This window comes from Trichosurus vulpecula, chromosome 8, assembly GCF_011100635.1.
Source record: "Trichosurus vulpecula isolate mTriVul1 chromosome 8, mTriVul1.pri, whole genome shotgun sequence".
Lineage (NCBI taxonomy): Eukaryota > Metazoa > Chordata > Mammalia > Diprotodontia > Phalangeridae > Trichosurus > Trichosurus vulpecula.
In genome coordinates, this window is record NC_050580.1 from 210,043,806 (window position 1) to 210,062,953 (window position 19,148).

At 39.2% G+C, this 19,148-nt stretch overlaps 1 protein-coding gene across 9 annotated transcripts in view; it reads left to right on the plus strand.

The window, feature by feature from the left end:
* Positions 1-7,509: 7,509 nt before the first annotated feature.
* The window catches only part of KTN1 (kinectin 1), a 157,577-nt gene continuing 145,938 nt past the window's right edge, over positions 7,510-19,148 (plus strand). For 7 of the 9 annotated variants that reach the window (XR_005008933.1, XM_036734462.1, XM_036734464.1 and 4 more), the window contains exon 1: positions 7,510-7,735. The gene's annotated coding sequence lies outside the window, so the exon portion shown is untranslated. The remainder of the gene's footprint in view (positions 7,736-19,148) is intronic. The other 2 variants (XM_036734468.1, XM_036734469.1) reach the window with 1 other exon arrangement.

Consider the following 19,148-nt stretch of genomic DNA (forward strand, 5'->3'; position numbering starts at 1 on the left):
ATGATGTTTGATGCCTGTCTTTGATATTCTCTTATAGTAACATCTTTCTTCCTATGGTTTTTACCATGGCAATGACTATCATATATCCTGTTCTGTGTAAGTCCTGAAACGTTTGAAATGCTTTGTCAAATATTGTGAGAGCATGTTCATGATGGTTAAAGCAAATCTCAACTCCTGTGAATTACTCTGTTTCGGTATAGTTGCTTTGCTAGTTCGATTCATGCCATCAAAATAAAAAAAAAAGGTCATTTCAAAGTTCCAGTCTAAATAAATCCATCTCCCTTTCGCAGTCATTTGAAATATCTGTAATTTTTTTTATTTGTTTCATTTTTAGGGGCTGAGAAGAAAAATTTCCCCTTCTTGTGAGCACAATTTTAAACTCGTCTAGCTTTCCATTAGTAGGGGAGGGGACTTTCTTCCTATTAGGAATGGCACATGGTGGAAGAAACACACACATGGCTAGGGGAATCTGAGACTGGTCCTCAAGTCCCTGGCTGCCTTTCCTGCTTTATGTTTCTTTCCCTGATTGCAGGTTACTGATGGAACCCTTCATTCATGGAAGGAATTCTGGGAATCAACCTGGATGGCTCTGGAGGAGAAAGTAAGGCTGGTGACCTTGCACAGCCCTCCCTCACTCAAATCAAAGTCAACTGCAAGTCACGTCATCGTCTCCCTGATGTCATGGTCCTCACTGAGAACGAAGGACAAACACATTCATGGAGAACAAGGGACCAACCAATAGCCTCTGGTTATATGTCTTTCAGCAAGAGATTAGAACATATGTCACAGTGGAAGGGGCCAGAATTCATACTCAGCTTCATGAAGTGGTGTAGTTGCAGGAAGTACCTCCCACTAGGCAGTCAGCACCAACTTGCAAACTCTTGAATTCATGAAGTGGTTGCAAAGGCTGGAAACAGTCATCTCTCAAGACTGCTGTTATCTACCTTTGCTCAGGGGAAGAAACACAAAAGAGAAGAGGCACCCAGTGATTTTAAAACCTGTTTAGGCTCTCCTAGACAAGCACATGTTCTCACTGCCTTGTTTGTGTAGCTACCATTGCATCTGGTGGGGGGAAAGACAAACCCTTTTTCCTCCTGTTAGAGAACTGACAGAATCCTAAAATGATAGCTCAAAGGAGGGAGGAGCTTTTCTCCTTTCCCCCTTATATAGACTATTGAATAGGTATCTCTTCCTGGCTCAGTTGCCAAATCATCATCTACACCCCCTTTCCCCAGCCCGTCTTCAAGACGACCGAGGGAACAATCAGGAACTGCTGGTAGTGCATGACCTTTGGTATGGGGCCAGAGCACAGTTTCTAGTTGGTGGTATCACAGATGTCAGAAGCTTGAATTCCCCTCCCCCTCTTTTTTTTTTTTCCACAGCTTAGTTATTAGTTTCAATGAAATTCCATTGCAGTAAACTGTGGAGTTTAATTACATACTAGGTAAATTAAATGTGTTAATTATATCATATTATATTGTACTTCAAAACATAAGAGGATTGCTAGAAATTCCTAATAGGGCCTCCATAAATACATCTTATGGAAAATCTTTTTATGTAGGATAATTGAAATCAAAAACAGAATGAAGTGTTCATACCTTGTAGATTTGGTATCCATTCTACTCCATAATAAATACGTCAGTGTTAAATCACCCAGAGAGGCTGAGAAGACTGATAAATTTAACCGGCAAAGAGAAAGAATAACAAATTTACTTGTGTCAAGAAGGAAAATGAAAATGCTAACTAAATCATATATCAGACTAAGTGATCTATGTCTACATTTAGTATATTTTGCAAAACAAATGATAGAACTGTCAGGGCACTTAGAAATTATGTTTTTCAAATCTCTTATTTTATAGAAAAGGAAATAGGTCTAGAGAAGTTATGAAAGTTGCCCAAGATCACTTAAGTTCTATAAACCCAGTTGACAATTGTACTCTGGGGGCCCCAAGAAGTGGAGAGGGGTTCTCATGTACCTGGGTGGGAGATGACTTTGATGTGAGGAATCAGGTCTTTTTCTCTTTGGCAGGGTTGCTATGGGGATCAAACGAGGTAAGATGCATGTAAAACACTTTGACAACCTTAAAATGCTATATACTTATATAATATGTAAATGGTTTTTATTATTGTTGTTATTGCAATTATTATTTTCATTAGTCCCTTCCCTCCTGGCTAAAGTCTAGTGAAATCTCTAAAACAAAGCTAGATGTGGCCTATTTCTAAGGTATCTACAAAATACGGATAACACGGTCTCTTCTAGAAAATCTACACAGGACAGCTATTTATTTCTCCTTCACAGAATATATATAAAATAGAAAAGACCGAAAGAACAAACATAGGAATTATAAAACATTTCAATTAACTCATTGTACTTCCTTTGGAAAGTAAAGGCAACTTTGTGATACTGCTGAAAAGGTATTTCACGTTCACTTCAGACCTGCACTGTCTGGGCAACTCACAAGGGCCAGATCTCATGACCACACAGGGCATGGCTTTGCTTAGTCTAAGGTTCAACTTCTGAATGATCCAGATGGTGGCCATCTTCTCATCCAAGAAGCATGCTGTTAAGGAAATCCTTCTCTTTTTGGTTGATGGATGCTTGTATTCGGAATGGAGAATCTTGACTGTAAGGCCACTGCCAACTCTGGAAGCATTTATTTCTCAAGATCATTACTATCTGACCTGTACTGATAAAAGGAAAGAGAAAAGCAGAAGGCAGCCAAGCATTCAGATTCACCCTGGCCTGAAGGCAAAGCATATATGTCCCGTCTCTCTTCCCCACCCCAACCTCCCCCCACCCTCCCCTGCCCCATATGTTTGTGCTGTAGGCTGACGTTGCCACAGCTCTACTAGCCTCTCTGACCCTTTTCATCTAAGGCAGAAAAAGCATGTGCAGAAGGAGAAAGTTCCAAAAGAGAAGGATAGAATTATTTCTAAAACTTTTATAGATTCCTTGGGGAAAGGTTTCTCCAATAAGAGTTTTCCTCCCTGGTGCTCAGTTGTAACCCAATTGCAAAGGTTTCTTGTGTCATCTTAGCAAAGTGCCATTTTGATGGGAGGTGCCCCAGTACGGCAAACGAAGAATTCTCCTAATCACTTCTTCTACATAAGTGTGTATCTGCACATTATCTCTGAAAAAATAATAAATAATGGCTCATATTTTTTAAGTCTATGGTGAATTTATTTTTAAATATACTTTATTTAGTTTGTTAAATACTTCCCAATTACATGTAAATTTTATTATATTCACTTTTAATTCATCTTATTTTGAATTTATGGAATAAAGAAGCATTTCCATAATATACAAGAGAAGAGATCATTATGCATAAAACCACAAATCTACTATGCACAACTTGCTATTCCTTTCAAATCTATAATAAAATTATCATGTAAATTTCTTTTTCATATTTTTATATTTTAAAATATTTTTATATTCATTTTAAAAATGTTGAGTTCCAAATTCTTTCTCTCTCTCCCACCTCTCTCTCACCTCTTGAGAAGGCAAGCAATATGATATTGATTATACAAGTAAAGTCATGGAAGACATTTCCATATTAGCCATGTTATAAAAGAAAACACACACAAAAAAAGAAAGTAAAAAAAAATATGCTTCAGTCTGCACTCATATAGTTCATCAATTCTTTCTCTGGAGTTGGATAATATTTGTCATCATGGGTCCTTTGTAATTGTCTTGGATCATGGTCTTTATCAAAGTAAACTGCTTTAAACAATGCAAAACACTTTCTTCGCAATAATCTTGTGAAGGAGGTAGACCAATTATTATATAATTCTTACTTTGTAGAGGAGGTAATTTGAAGGCCAAGGAAGGTTGAGGTTTTGTTGCGCTGGAATGGAATAGACCTTTTCTAGCAATTGAAATTAGTAGAAACCAAATGGGAGTCAAGTAGCTGGTCTATGGATTTGCTATTGTATTAAAAAAATTTCTAGGTTTCTAGTTACAAGAAATCTTCCTCTGGTTGATTGATGCTTGACTCTGGAACCATGAATCTGGAAAGGGAATCTGGAACTAATGTTCCTAAAGATTTTAATGATTTCTGCTAGGATTAGAAGTAGGTAACAATTTAACATATACAAGACTGCACTGGCAATTGGATCAATGCCTTTGTGTACTAGTATTGGATTTAAATATCTTGGTTCCTGGATAAATATTTAATTGACTTAGAAATAATGTTATCATATTTATTTATACCAAAATAAAACAAATGAGAATAAACTGATTTAATTGTCTTACGTGGAAATCTAGCCTCAGATACCTACTAGCTGGGCAAGTCACTTAATCTCTGTCTGCCTCTGTTCCCTTATCTGTAAAATGGGGATAATAATAGAACCTACTTCTCAGAATTGTTATGAGGATAAAATCATGTTTTGAAGTTTCTTTGAAAACCTTAAAATTCTCTCTCTGTATATATACATATACATACATAAATGTATATATATTAGGTATTATTATTAGCTATATTTATAATCATCAACAAATTTCATTTGCTTGAGGAAGAGACAAGTCACTTATTGGGGCAAATGCCTTCAACCGAGGCTTTTAGTTCTTTAGTGTTGTTGTTTCCTTGAAGGGCCATCATCTGGCAGATAAAAGGTGTCACTATATTTGCCCACATTTTATCTGTGTCTGTTGAGAATTTCTCTTCTGTGGCAGTAAGGTCGAGGGAAGGAAAATTAAAAAAAAAAAAAAGGAATGAGAAAGAAGGGATGTGCGCTGCTAAGTGGCAAGGTGGATGGAGTACTGGACTTGGTATCAGGAAAGCTTGAATTCAAATTTTGCCTCAGATATTTTTAAGCTATGTGACCTTCAGTAAGTCCCTTTACTTCTTACAGCCTCAGTTTCCTTCTCAGTAAGATAGGCATAATACAAACTGAGAGAAATAATTATTAATAACCAATACTAATATGGAGCAGCCTCTGAAAACCGGTGATGAGATTGGGTTCAATCTTGGGTGGGAACCCCATCAGACTGGGAAAGCTTAGTTCTGATTAAAGGGTAAAGACCATCTTATCTTTCTTATTTTATTAGGTAGAATTCTTACTGTAACCCCGCCATTGCTCTATTCAGGTAAGATTGGGTGGAGAATACATCCTTTTGTCTAGATCGCCCAAAGCGGGAGTTTTATGGCTTGAGATGAGTCTCTTTGTCCAAAAGCCAAAATCAGAATCAAGTCCCTCCAGCCTCTCATTAGAATAAACCCACCTCTCATTATAATATTATTTCTCTCATTAATTGTTAACCAATCAGAGTTGATTTCCACTTGTCAGGACCACCCACTCTTCCTAGGGTATTTAAACATCCAACAGGCCCCCAAGGTTTGTCTTTGGTTTCCAAGAGTGTCACTGACCTCATTTTATTAATCATTTGCTAGTCATAATTCATAAATTGGTTATTAATTACCCAGAAACCATGTCTCTTGGACTTTTCATTTGTCACACGGGCACCTGATTCATAGGGTTGTTGTTGAGGATAGAAGAAGAATATGTTAAATGCTTTACAAATCTTAAAGCACCAGATGAATGCTATCATTATTGTTTGCCCTTCATTTTCGAAGAGGACCAATGACATCACAATGTAATTGCTGATATCTTGACTTGCTTGTGAATTGGATCAAAGTGAGGCAGTCATCTCCAAGTCCAGTGGTAGGACAAAAGTCAAGTTGACTGGTTATGGTCTGGTATTCAGTGGATGACTTTAGAGTCTTTGATATCTGACTAAGCTCTTATTGATCCAAGTACTGGCTTCAATTGCATTCATGGCCATTGGAACAAATTGTTTTCATCTGTCCATTCCTGGGAGGGAGTGGGGCGGCATGAAGCTCTTCATGTATTTGGGGGAGGCATCAATGGGTTTGAGGCCTTTTGGGTTATACCCTCAACCTGGTTTAGCCTGTCTGCTGAAACAGTTTTAGTGGGATGTAGCCACTGCCCATGCTACAGATTCTTGGAGCCACAGGTAACTAGAGAGGTTGATTAATGGAACAGGTTAGCTACACAATATACAGAAGCAAATGAGTATGGTAACCATGTGTTTACTAAACCCAAATATCCCAGCTACTGGGACAAGAGCTCCCTATTCAACAAAAACTGTTGGGACAATTGGAAAATAGTTGGTAGAAACTAGCTACAGACCAACATTTCATACCGTATACCAAGATAAACTCCAAAAGGGTACGTGATTTATATAAAAAGGTTTATATCATAAGCAAATTAAAAGAGCATGGAAATTACCTGCCAGATCTAGGGAGAGGGGAAGAATTGATTACCAGATAATGGTGATATTCATAGGAGGAAAAATGGACAACTTTGATTATGTAAAAATTTTAAGAGTTTTTATGCAAAGAGAAACAATGCAGCTCAAAATAAAAGAGAAGCAGGAAATGGGGGGGACATCTTTGCAGAATGTTTTTCTGACAAAGGTCTCATTTATAAGATATATATGGACTAACAGTCTTCCTTCAATTGATCAAAAAATTGGTCAAAGGATATGAATAGGCAGTTTTTAGAGGAAGAAATTCAAGCCATCGTCATATTAAAAATGCTCTAAATCACTAATAATTAGAGAAATGCATATTAGAACAATTCTGAGGCACCCCTTCAAACCCATCACATTGCCTAAGATGACAGAAAAGAAAAGTGAAAAATGCCGAATCTGAGATTTGAGAAAAATGGTGCACTAATCCACTGTTGATCTGTGAGCTGGTCCAACCATTCTGGAAAATAATTTGGAACTATGAAAAAAAAAGCAACCTACCATTAAATTGTGCACACCCAGCAGTATTATTATTATTATTATTATTATATCTGACCTCCCTGGTTTCCTTTAAGTCCCAACTAAAATCCCATCTTTTACTGGAAGCCTTCCCCAACCTCTAGTTCTAGTGCCTTGTCTCTGTTAATCATTTGCTATTCATCCTGTATATAGATTGTCTCTTTTTGTTTGCATGTTGTAAACTCCTTGAAGGCAGACTTTTTTGCCTCCTCGCATATCTCCTTCGATCAGCACAGTGCCCAGCACACAGTAGGTGCTTAATAAATGTTTTCACGGGTGGTCATCGTCCCTTTTTTGTCCTGGTGGGGTGACATTCCTTAACGTCTTTCTTTAAGGTTCAAGGCGCCTGACCGGCTAGCTGTAGGTGGTATGGGCACGGCCCACAGGTTCAGAGGATTTTGCAAGGCATGTGACTCACAGCCTGCATCAGAACAGGGAGCCAGAGGGCACCCAGGTGACGTCGGGTAAGCCCCAAATAAGGTGTCCCCTTGGCCCTCTCCCGGAATACAGCCCCGGAATGCCAGCGCCAGGCGGTTTCGGCCGGGCAGGACATCAGATCATCTCCAGCGTGCTGAACTCCTGCGGTGATGGACAAGCCAGGGAGTCAGTCCGGGATCGGGCAGGGGGCGGGGCCGGGGGCGGGCCGGGGCGAGGCGGGGGCGGGGCGGTCTGTGGGAGGGGTGGGCGCCTGTGTCTTTAAGGGGCTGGTCTCCGGGCACCCGCGGTCCAGACGCCGGGGACGTGCCGCGGCTGCCTCCACCCCCCCCCCCCCCCCCAGCTCTGTCCGCTTCCTGCCGGGCGGCGACACTGGCACCTGAGTGACGGCGGTGGTGGCGGCGCGTCGGGACAGGGCTTCCCTCACGGTTCACGAGCGTCGGGACCAGCCTCGGCTCCTCCAGCCTCCGCCCCTTTTCCCTTTCACCAGTCCCGCGGCGGCCGCGCACGGTGAGGAAGAGAGGACGGGAAGGAGGAGGGTCGGGCCGGAGCCTTAAGAGCTTCCAGCCCCGGAGGGAGGGAGCGAGCGAGCGAACGAGGCCACGGCGAGTCTCTGGCGGGCCGGGCCCGGCAGGCTGGGAATGGGGCGCGGCCGCGGGGCTTCTTCCCGAGGCGCGGCCCGGCCGGGCCTCCCTGCCTTAGCGGGCTCTAGGCCTCGGGCCGCCCGCTTCTCCCGGCCTTCTCCCGGGACGCTACGGTGGGCGGAGGCCGAGGCGGCGCGGCCGGGCCCGGGGGACTGGACGGGACGGGGGCGGGGCGGTGGAGCCGGGGCACGGGCTCTATCCTCTCTCGCTTCTCCGGCTTTTCCACGCCCGGCCCCAGCGCACGGGACCCGGGAAGGAAGAAGGTGTCCCAAAGTCACCGGGTTGCCCAACGGGTCTGCGGCGTCTCGGCAGTGTCCGAGGCTACTCCCAAAAGGGTGGCGGGGTGACTGACCGAGGCACCTATTTTTAGCCCGGCCCGAGGCTTCCCGGAGGCAGGGGGGATTATCGGCCGGGGAGCGGGCCCTCCTCCTGCCGCGCTCCGCGCCGGGCCACGCTGCTGCCATGCTGCCGCTCTCGCCCCACTCCTTCCCTACGGAGACTTCCCGGGGAAGAGCGATTCCCTTGCCCAAGTTTTTCCCGCGCCCCCTTTTCCTCCTCCTCCTTTCTCCCCGCCCTCCCCAAAGGGAGAAGCCTTTGAAAATTTGATCTCCTTAAATAAATGCAGTCAGAACTGGGGGAGCCTTGGGCTGGAAGAGCCTTCCTGAGCAGTTTCCTCCCCTTAGTTTCCGCAGGCTGGTTTTTTTTTTCTTCGCTACTATAGAAATTTCAGTGAAAAAGTAGGACTGACTCAGAAAAATCGATAATAAAAATGCTTTGTATTTAATAATAATAATAGAATAGTACCGCAACTCTCTACATTAATGTCTTGTGAAGGAGCATATAATTTCAACGGAAAAAATGGAGCCAGGAAAGATGCATTTCTGTTAAAGACAAGGCTGTTTTAATATTGGGCTGTCATGAGTTCTAATGGGAGAAAAGAGAAACCTGGTTCCTAGCTACTTTTGAGTTAAACCAGAACTGCTGTAGAGTCCTGGAGAGTTTAATGGAGCAAGCATGAGTAGAAGTTGAGGTTAAGTTTTGGAAATTTGCCACTGTAATCAGTTGAGATATAATGTAGAAAGTTTCAGGAAATTTAGAAATTGGATAACTCTGTAAATGATTTTTGTGGTGAAAACAAGTAATAAATGAATTGAACAAAAAAAAATCTATAGTTTTTTTTTACTTGTTTGGGCTCATCTAATGATCTTTTTATGATCTTTTAAGCACCCCCCCCGCCCCATTCTGATAGTTCAAATTTGCTCTAAACATGCTTCTTGTAAAAGGTAGGATTTTAGCTGAGACCGAGGAAGAGATGAGGAGGGGCAGGCACTTCAGACTTGGAGACAAGTAAGTGAAAATGTTCAGAGATAGCGAAGAGAACAGTGTTTGTTATTGGACCAAAGAATAGGTGGAGGGAAATAGGGTATAAGAAGACTAGAAAGGTAGGAGGGGACCAGGTTATGGAGGGCTTTGAAAATCAGAGGATTTTATATTTGGTTCCACAAGCACATAGGGAGCCATTGGAATTTACTAAGTAGTGATGTTGACGTGGTAAAATCTGCACTTGAGGAAAGATTAGTTTGTCACCCAAATGAAAGGTGGATTAGGGTGGTGAGAAAATTGAGGCAGGGAGATTCAGTCTATTGCAATAGGCCGGGTATGACTTGATGAGGGCCTGCATTAGCGTGGTGGCAGTGCCTAGAAGGGGAGCTTATGTTAGGGAGATACAGACAGAGGGTCTTGACTGCTGATTGGATGACACTTAGGTTGAGAGCCTGAGTGACAAGGAGGATATTGGTACTATGGACAATAATAGGGAACTTCAGAAGAGGAGAGGATTTGAAGGGGGGAAGCAATAGTTAAGTTTTGGAATGTTGAGTTTAAGATTTATTTGGAAATGAGGTGAGAGAGCTTAGGGCTGGAAAAATCTGAGAGTCATTTGCATAGAAATGGTAGTGAAATATATAGCGCTAATAAGATCACCAAGTGAGTATAGAGGGAGAAGTTCCAGGACAGAGCCTTGGGGGACATGTATGGTTAGCGGGCATGATCTTGATGAAGATCTAGCTAAGGGCATAGACAGGTAGGAGGAGAACTGGGAAGGCAGTAGGCAGTGTCATGAAGACCTAGAGAGAGGAGAATAAGGGGGAATAGAATCATTTTGTCTAAGAGGGAAGAGAGATCATCCTTCATATGCAGTGAGAATTGAGGAAAGACCTTTAGATTTCTCGTGAAGGCTGAGGTTGGAAGCCAGATTACAAATGTTAAGAAAAGTGAGAAGAAAGGAAGGGGAGTTACCTAACTCTAAACCGCTTACATCCAACTTTGATAAACTCAACATTTTCTTATTTTTTTTTGTAAAACTATTGCACCTGACCTATCTTTTTTTTAAAAACTGCGGTAGCTGTATAATGCTGTGCCATTGTTAAGGATTCTTGGGTTCTATATAAATGAATTTTACAGATACTTGAAATTTACATCTTCAAGACCTAAGACCTTTAAACTTAATTTTTAGTAAAACTTTGTCTTTCGAAAATTGCGGATCTTATTTTCTTTACACTTCTTTTTTCCTTACTTCTCTATTACTTAGCATGATATTGCCATCCTTTCAGTCACCCAGTCTTGCTACCTAGGTGTTCTATACTCTACCTCGCTGTCTCATCCCCTGTATTTCCAAATCCTGCTGTTTCTGCCTTTACAACTGTATCTGCTATATGCCCCCTTCTGTCCTCTGCATTGTTACCACTTTGATGCAGAACTTAATCATACCTTACTCTTTATTTATTGAAATAGCCTTTTGGTTGATCTCCCTGCCCCATTTCTCTCCTTTCTCTCCCTACTCCAGTCCATCCTCCACTTAGCTGGCACACAGATCTTACTAAGTAGGGTTTCGCACCTATTTAATAAACTCCAGTGGCTCCCTGTTACCTACAAGATCAAATATAAAATCCTCTGACTTAAAGCTTTTAATAACCTAGCCCCTTCCTAACTTTTCAGTCTTAGATCTTATTTCCCACTATGTGTTATTTAATTTAATAACACTAGCCGCCTTGTCAGTGCCAGGAGATGCGCCATGTTTCAATTTTGTGGGTTTTCTCTGGCCGTCGTTCATTTCTGGAATGCTCTCCCTCATTCATCCTCTTTTGGCTTCCCCAGTTTCCTTCAAATCTTAGTTAAATCCTACCTTCTGTAAGCATCCTTTCCTAGTTCAGAAAGGCTCTTTTTGCCTTTCTTTGTATCCCTAGAGATAAGCAATGTCTATCATATTATAATCTCTTGCAAATACTTGCTTTTGACTTGACTTCCCCTGCTTTCTTAGAAGATACTAAACTATATTATTTAACCTTTTCTCTGATTTTGTTATCATCATGAACATCCATTATTGTATAGTCTTGTAATTTGAATGGGTAAATGTGTGGTAATCAGCAGTCACTTTTGTCTTTGTGCTGATCTCCAATAACGTGTGACCTCTGTTTTACTTCTAATTTGTTGTAAGCTGGGGAAACTATATAATTAAGTTTTAAGAAGTGGCTGTTTCATGCTTTTATTGTTGTTGTTCAGTTGTGTCCAACTCCTTGTGAACTCATTTGGGGTTTTCTTGACAAAGATGCTGAAGTGGTTTGCCATTTTCTTCTCCAGCTCATTTTAAGGGAACTGAGGCAGAGTATTAAGTTACTTGCCCAGGGTCATACTGTTAGTGTCTGAGGTGAGATTTAAATTCAGAAAGATGAGTCTTCTGACTAACGTCAGGGCTGATACTCTGTGCATTGCTCACCTCCTAGCTGCCCCGTGCTACAGAAGGTCTAAATTGAGGCCCCAAGGAATCACATGAGTATTTTGTGAGAGGGCTCAGAGGCCTTTTCCAGTTTACTTTGGGAGCACTGAAATTATTAGAAGTCCAAACTTTTGGACAAGTAGTGGGTGTCTTCTGATATTTTATTAGTATTGTGTTCATATAATTCCTTTGTAATTCATGAGTTACCTAGAAAGGAAATTTAACTTTTAAAGGCCTGAAAATTCAATTGATTTTCTACATTAATTCTGATATTACCTGAAGTCTTAGTAAGTAGCTATGATGCATTTAGATTTCTAGACAAAACGACCTGACAAATTTAAAACTTTGCTTCCTTGTTTGATCTTGACTTCTCTGTATGTGCTGCTTACCCCATCAGTTTCTCTTTTTAAAAATAAGTCCAGAGCATTTTTTTTGGGAAGGGGCTGAAAGTGATTCACTTTCTTTGGGTAAAGAAATGTTGATTGTATTTAAAAAAAATTAGTCTTTGCTTTTTTCTGTGCATGCTAACAGAACTTTTGGCATATTGATTTTAAAAAATATCAAATGTGGGAAAATATTTGATTCAGATGAATAAGCAAATGCTCTGTTGGTTCTGTTGTACAAATTACAAGAAAGATGAAATCATAACTCATTACCATTTGTTAAGCTATGAATTGGCTTTTTTCATTGTTTTCAATGCTCAAAGAGGGGAAAGAGCAAACTATATCTTTTTAATTAATAGTTGTATATACAAAAGATAATTGGGGGAAAGGGCTTAAGTGGTTGAGTTGATGAATTACTGTCCTAGAAACCCCACTAGAAACTATTCATAGGGGAAAGGCAAGATATAATACAAATCTATATGTGGTAATATTATTTATTCATATGGGATAGTATTCTTTACTACCTATTACTTATCTCTATGGTCCAAGGCTAATGGAGAATCTTCTACCATATATCAGTTTCAGTACTATGATTTACTTTAATTGGTAAAATTGTTCACAGTTCCCTTGTTTGGTGTCTTATTAATTTCTAGACCTTGGTAGAAAGTAGAACTTCTGTTGAGATATGTCTCTGGCCCACTGTTGTCACCTCTTAAGGGATGTTTCTTTGCCATCTTGACTAGAAATCAGGTTGCTCATCTCTGTCCTATTAGAGTGGCTTTGAGTATATCATTTGATATAGGTTTCTCTTTAAATCTGTGAAATATATTGAAATTACTACCTTCCTTGGCAAGGTCATAGCGAGGATATGATGAAAGTACTGGTGGGGTGGGTGGAGGGAGGAGAGAGGTTTTTTTTAAGGTTCTATATAATGTAAGGAAATATAGGAGTATTTTGTGAGAATGATATTTCAGGGTTATGATATACTTCTTTAAAGAGTTGAAATTAATTGAATTTTTATCATTCCATCTTGAAATCAGAACCTCAAACTCTACAATGATAGCTGCTGGTTCTAATATTTATTGAAAAACTTTACATGGAGAAGATCATTGTCATTTTAGCTTCCCATGTATTTTATTTTTGACATCAACTCCTTATAGTCTTTGCAATTTTTTGCATGTGATCTTTGAGCTGTTTCCTCATATCAAAATGGGTTGTTAAATTGGTAGCTGGAGACTCTGGCAAGAATAAGGGCTTGACCCATCTGAGTCGCCTGCTTTTTTTTTTTTTTAATTACTTTGCCAAAAGTCCTGTTATCATGCGCTGAAAAAGAAAGCAGAGATTAAAAAAATTAAAAAATACAATCTCCAGTCATTTCCTTACACAAAGAAATTGAATCACTTTTGCTATTAGGAGGGAATGTTTGTAGGCACAATCAAGAATTAATTGGTTTGACTTTAATGTAAGAATATGCATCTAGCATGCTTCAGCAAATTTCTAGGTCTTAAAGTTGCTGCTGCTGCTGCTGCTTGCTGTTTGTCCTTCATTCTCAAAGAGGATTGTGACATCAGTGAGGTGATGCCATGACATGCAAGTGAATTGGATTTAAGTGAGGGGGGGCTGTGCAAAGTCACCAGCCTCACTTTCTCCTCCTGAGTCATTTGGGTCCAGTGGCCAGATATAGATCAGGACAACTGGAGATGGCCCAGGATTCAGTGGGGGACCTTGGCCTTTTCAAGCTGAGGTCTTTTAACTGGTCTCAGTTTGGCTGAGGCAGCACTCATTTGATGATTAAGGCTTAATAACATGAGGCAAAGAATGGCCTTTTTAAAAAAAATAGATCTGGGAGGGGAAGTTAGAGAGACTTGGGACAGAAGGGTGTGTCCCCCTTTGACAGCAGTTGTACTTATGCCCTCCTCAAACTGTTTTTCCAACTAGTACAGGGTGAACCTCTTTCAGACTTGAGTGATCCATCATTTTACCCATTAAAACATATGAAGTTTTGAGTAGCTCATTTGCAGATGAAAAGGCCAGGAAAGACTTGCCTTGGGCATAAAATAGGCCTTTCCCTTTCAGCAGCCCCTCCTTTGAGTGGTAAATGATTTGCCCAGGACCGTGTAGGTAGTAGGCATTAGAGTGAAGTTTGAATCAGGTCCTCTGACTTCAGGGCTTGTTCTTTCTTTGGAGCCAGCTGGTGGTACAGTGGGTAGAGCACTGGGCCTGGAATCAGAAGACTTGAGTTCAAATTTGATCTCTGATGAATTGATGAATTCTTTAGCTTTGTAACAGGCAAGTCACTTAACCTCTGCCTTAGTTTCCTCAACTGTAAAATGGAGATAATAGCACCTACCTTATAGGGTTGTTGAGAATCAAATGTGATAACATTTGTAAAAAATGCTTAGCATGGTGCCTGGCACGTAGATGCTATATAAATTTTTATTCCTTCCCCCTTACCTTTTTGCTGAATGCAACTGAAGCCTTTTATTTTACATGATCAGCATCTTATAAATAGTTGAGTTTGACTAAATCCTGCATTATCCATGAAATAAATTTCTTGTGCTCATGTTTCTTGTCTTGGACCTTGTTTTCTGGATAAAATTTTAGGTGTTATGCTAGAACTTTTGTATTGAAGTCATTGCTGATAAGTGTTACTCTGGTGTGATTAATGGGCAAGTATAGGTTTTGGACTGGACTGGTATGATGTTAGTATAGGTTCTAGAGCAAGTGACTAAAAAACAAAATATCTTATTGCTCTTGTTTTCTTTACAGGAGGGGAGGAAGGTAAAAATATTCATTATTATTCATGAGCTAGAAGAGATTTTAGCAATCATTTAGTCCTACCTACTTCACGTTAAAGAAAGTATTGTTATCTTTTCTGTTTTCTCACTGTCATGTCAAGGATATATACTTTGCCCCGAAAGCCATCTTATGTAACAGTGAAAAATACTTGTTAGTACATCAATTAGATTTGAAAGTATGCAGTCCTCTCTAAAGAAGGGTAAGGGTGGCTTATTTTCTCATCTTTTTCTTGGGGGGGGTGGGGAGCTAAGCTAGTCATTTTACACATGAAGAAATTGAGCCTAGAGATACTAAATAACTTGCACAGTCTTACACAGGTAATAGAGTTGTCCCTCAACATTTGCAGGCGTTAGAGGCACAGGACCCCATGGATGTGATAAACCATAAATAACTCTAGGCCCCATCCCAAATCTTTTGTTCTTGATAATTGCGATCATATTTATTTAACACACAAAACAAGTAAAACAAGACACTGCATGCATAAATAAGTTGCACTTTGTAGGAGGGAGAGATTAAGAGTCTTCTCACCTCCTGGTATGGCTGCATTAACTACTTCACAAAGCTTAAGATACAAGGATCACCGTGGGAGAAAAATCACACCACTGAGTCTGGGTGGTAGAAAGACAAAAAAGGAGGTGTTCCCAAAGAGAGTGCTTCCCGGGTAGGGAACCTTCAGCTTTGAGGCCATGTGTGACCTTCTAGGTCCTTGGGCATGCAGCCTTTTGACTGAGTCCAAGTTTTACAAAACAAATCCTTTTATTAAGGGGATTTGTTCTATGAAGTTTGGATTCAAAGGACCCAACTTGAGGACCTAGAGGTCCATATAGAGGCCCATAGTTCTTTAGCACACTGAAACTTTTAACAAAATTTAACTTTATATAATAAATCTATGTATGTGTACTTATGGTAGTAAATGATAAAGTAGATTAATACTATACAGTATTCATACATTTAACTTAATTTTTAAAAAGTTTTCTTTATATGCATGCATTGTCTGTGATTTTCCAAATTACCCAGCAAATCTCCAAAAATTCACATTTAATTTAATTATGGATCGCCAGTCCATGAATAATCAAAATCGAAAAGTGAAACCCATTAATATTGAGGGATAACTGTGGTAGGGCTTCCAAATCCAGTGGGACTGCTAAATATCTTGAATTATATTCATCTAAATGATGTGCAATTTTTCTGTAGTACTTTTTTCACTAAGTGGTACAAGTTGAGTAGTTTTGTAATTAAGTACAAACTACAGTTCCCATTTTGATTTCATTTTTCTTATAAACTCATCCCCTGTGCTTATAGGTAGTAAAATTAGAGTTTGTTTTTCCTACTATCCTGCCTTTGTTAAAGTCCTTTAACATATTTTAAATGTTTATATTACTGTTGTTGAAGTTTTTTTTAATCTTGGGAAATATATAGAAAGGAGAAACGATGTCAAATAAGAAGAATAGAGGAAAAATGGAAACAGTAGCAAATTGCCAACGACAAAACAGAAAGATAAATCACTTTCATTCCAAGTGCTTACTTCTTAAGTTTATTCACTTAAAATGTTTTTGAATTATACTACTTGTTTTAAGTTATGTTAGGGAGATGATTTTCTCCCAAAAAGAAGATAGAATTTATTCAGTTTTTCTGAAAATGGTCAACTGAATCACATTTAGTTAGAGGAGTCGTTGATATTATGATCATCCTTTCTAATCAATGAGCATGAAACCAGATCTAAAGATTTTTATTCAGAGGAAAAAAAAGTACTTAATTACAAAGCTACTTATTTATATTTTTGTTTTGTTATGGTATTTCATTCTTGTGCTCTAGGTTCAGTGCCTTTTGTTATTTATGGACAAGATTGTCAGTGATTTTTACAAGGATAATTGAACAGTGGACTCTCTGCCCAACTCTTAGATCAATCACTTGTTTCATTGCTAAAAGTAGTTTACTTAGTATTATGATTTAGATCAAGAAGAGACCTTAGAGATGACCTATTCTAACAACATTTGTTTTCTAGGTGAGGAACCTGGGGCCTAAAGAGGCAAAGGGATTTGAATAGAGTTGAGCAGGTAATTAATAGCAGAGCCCACGTCCTGTGACTTCAGATCTGGTGATTTGTTATACTATTGCTGCTGCCTTTTTTTCACTTGCACTATTCACCCAGTCTCCCATATTTGAAATCTTAGTGTTATCCTAAACTCTTCTCATGAGGATAATTAGGTCAAAGAGACATGAAACCCAGATGCCTTTCTTAGTATCTTTAGAAAAAGTTTGGTCAAAATGAAATGTTTTTTCATGCTTATAACAGTGCTATATTGTTATATATGCATTTGTGATATGTAGTAAGTGCCATACATTTATTGTTAAGTGATTTTCCCAAAGTTAAAATGGAAATGAATAGCATGTGTAAGTTTGTAAAATTATTAAATGTGTGGATAGTGTAAAAATTTTCTTTCATCAAATCTTGGAGCACTAGAACTAGAGAGCTATACTTGAAGGATATAACTTTAGGGTGAATGAACTTAAATATTGATAGAAAAGATGTTTTTGCAGGTTATAAAATGGTGACACCTGGAAGTATAACCAGACCATCCTGTAGCTGAGTAATCTTTCTCATTCCTCTTTATTAATGGTCCTTTCTTTGACAATATGATAACTTCTTAAACTGAGGTCAGGAACTCTCTTGTAGCCTTGTTCTCAAACCTTTCAATTCTCCAAGAAAATATTTACTGAATTCTTCCTTATGCCTTTTCCCTCAAACTCAACCCTTGGAAGCCTCCTCTGACGAACAACAAATGCTGCGAAAACCAAATTGTGAGTAATTATTCAGTGTTGAAAAAGATCTCCTTTTTAAGATATTAAGAATACAGAGACTAAATTAATTGTACTATATTTAAAGTAATATCTAAGGGGAGAGTTGAGAGCCAGTTTAGGAGTTTGGAAGACCTAGGTTCAAGTCCCATTCCTGTATAAGTTACTTAATCTCTCAGATAACTATTTAGTACTGTAAGTTGCGAAGCAATTGTAGATCTGCATTGGTAGATAGAATTTCCTAACTGGGAGTTTCCTATAATAGTGAAATCTCAGATCAGAGTGAAAGCACCTACCAAAACAACAACAATAACGACATACCTATAGGTCAGCATTTCACTTAAATAGTTTGAGTAATGGACAGAAGCTTGATCAAATGTCTAATTTGTTGTAGCAATACCATTTTTGTTATGGACTCTTGCTGTGTTGGGATGTAGAAGCAGTTTGATATGTAAAACTGGATAGTATGTTTAATAATTTTGAGGTAAACAGGAATTTTTAGAATTAAACTTATTTTACATAGGAGAATTTGTTATAGTCCATGAATTGGCTTAGTTAAAAGTAGGTTAAGAATGATTTAATTGAATTCGTAGCTCCTTGGTGAGTTAAGAGAACTTAGGCATATAACTTGGACTTTAAAAGTTTTTTTTTTAAAAAGATGGAGATTATGGAAAATTATTCAAGTACTGTGTTGCATCATGTACTCCTAAGTAACTGGTCAAATATAGTAGCATTCAGAGTCTTGTTTTATCTATAATACTTTGGTGGATTTTATGATCTTTTTGACGTGGGCATTCCCTTCCTCAGTACAGATTGTAATTTCTCCGTAGGTTTTTATCCAGTGCAGTTCATGTCTGTGTCCTGCCATGGAATCTCTTAAAAGGATTACTTAATGCTCTAGAAGCACATTTCTCCGTTTTTTATGCATATTTGAGAGTGTCAGTTCAGTACTGGACTGCTCCTTTGTTATCTTCTACTCCAGTCACAGGACTTGCCCACTTTCTCCTTGATCCTACTTCGTGTTTAGGTTGTAGCTGGAAGTGTATTGCAGCCTACTTCTACCCATTACGTGCTGCTTCAGTTAATTACTTTTGCTCACCTGATTTTTTTTTTTTGGTAGGTCATGGTATTTAAAGAATCACAAATATACAATATTTTTAAAAAGATGGATTTCTGTACTGTTAGAAGCACAGTGAAGTTCCCCAAATCCAATGCAGCCCACTCTTTTCCTCTCAGTTTTCTTAACTCTTTGCAGTGTAATTGCCAACTTCATCATTCAACTGAAACTGGTCTTATCATTCTTTTCTCCTTAATTTTCTCTTCTCTTCAGGCGTTCTTGACCCTGTTCTCTCCCAGTTTGCCTGTCTGGTCAGTCCTGGAGCTTTTTTTTAAAAAAATAATTTATTTTTAGTTTTCAACATTAATTTTCATAAGATTCATAAAACTCTTAAGAGTTTTACATTTCTTCCTCCCTGTTTCCCAAGATGGCCTGCAATCTGATAATAGGCTCTACTTATGCATTC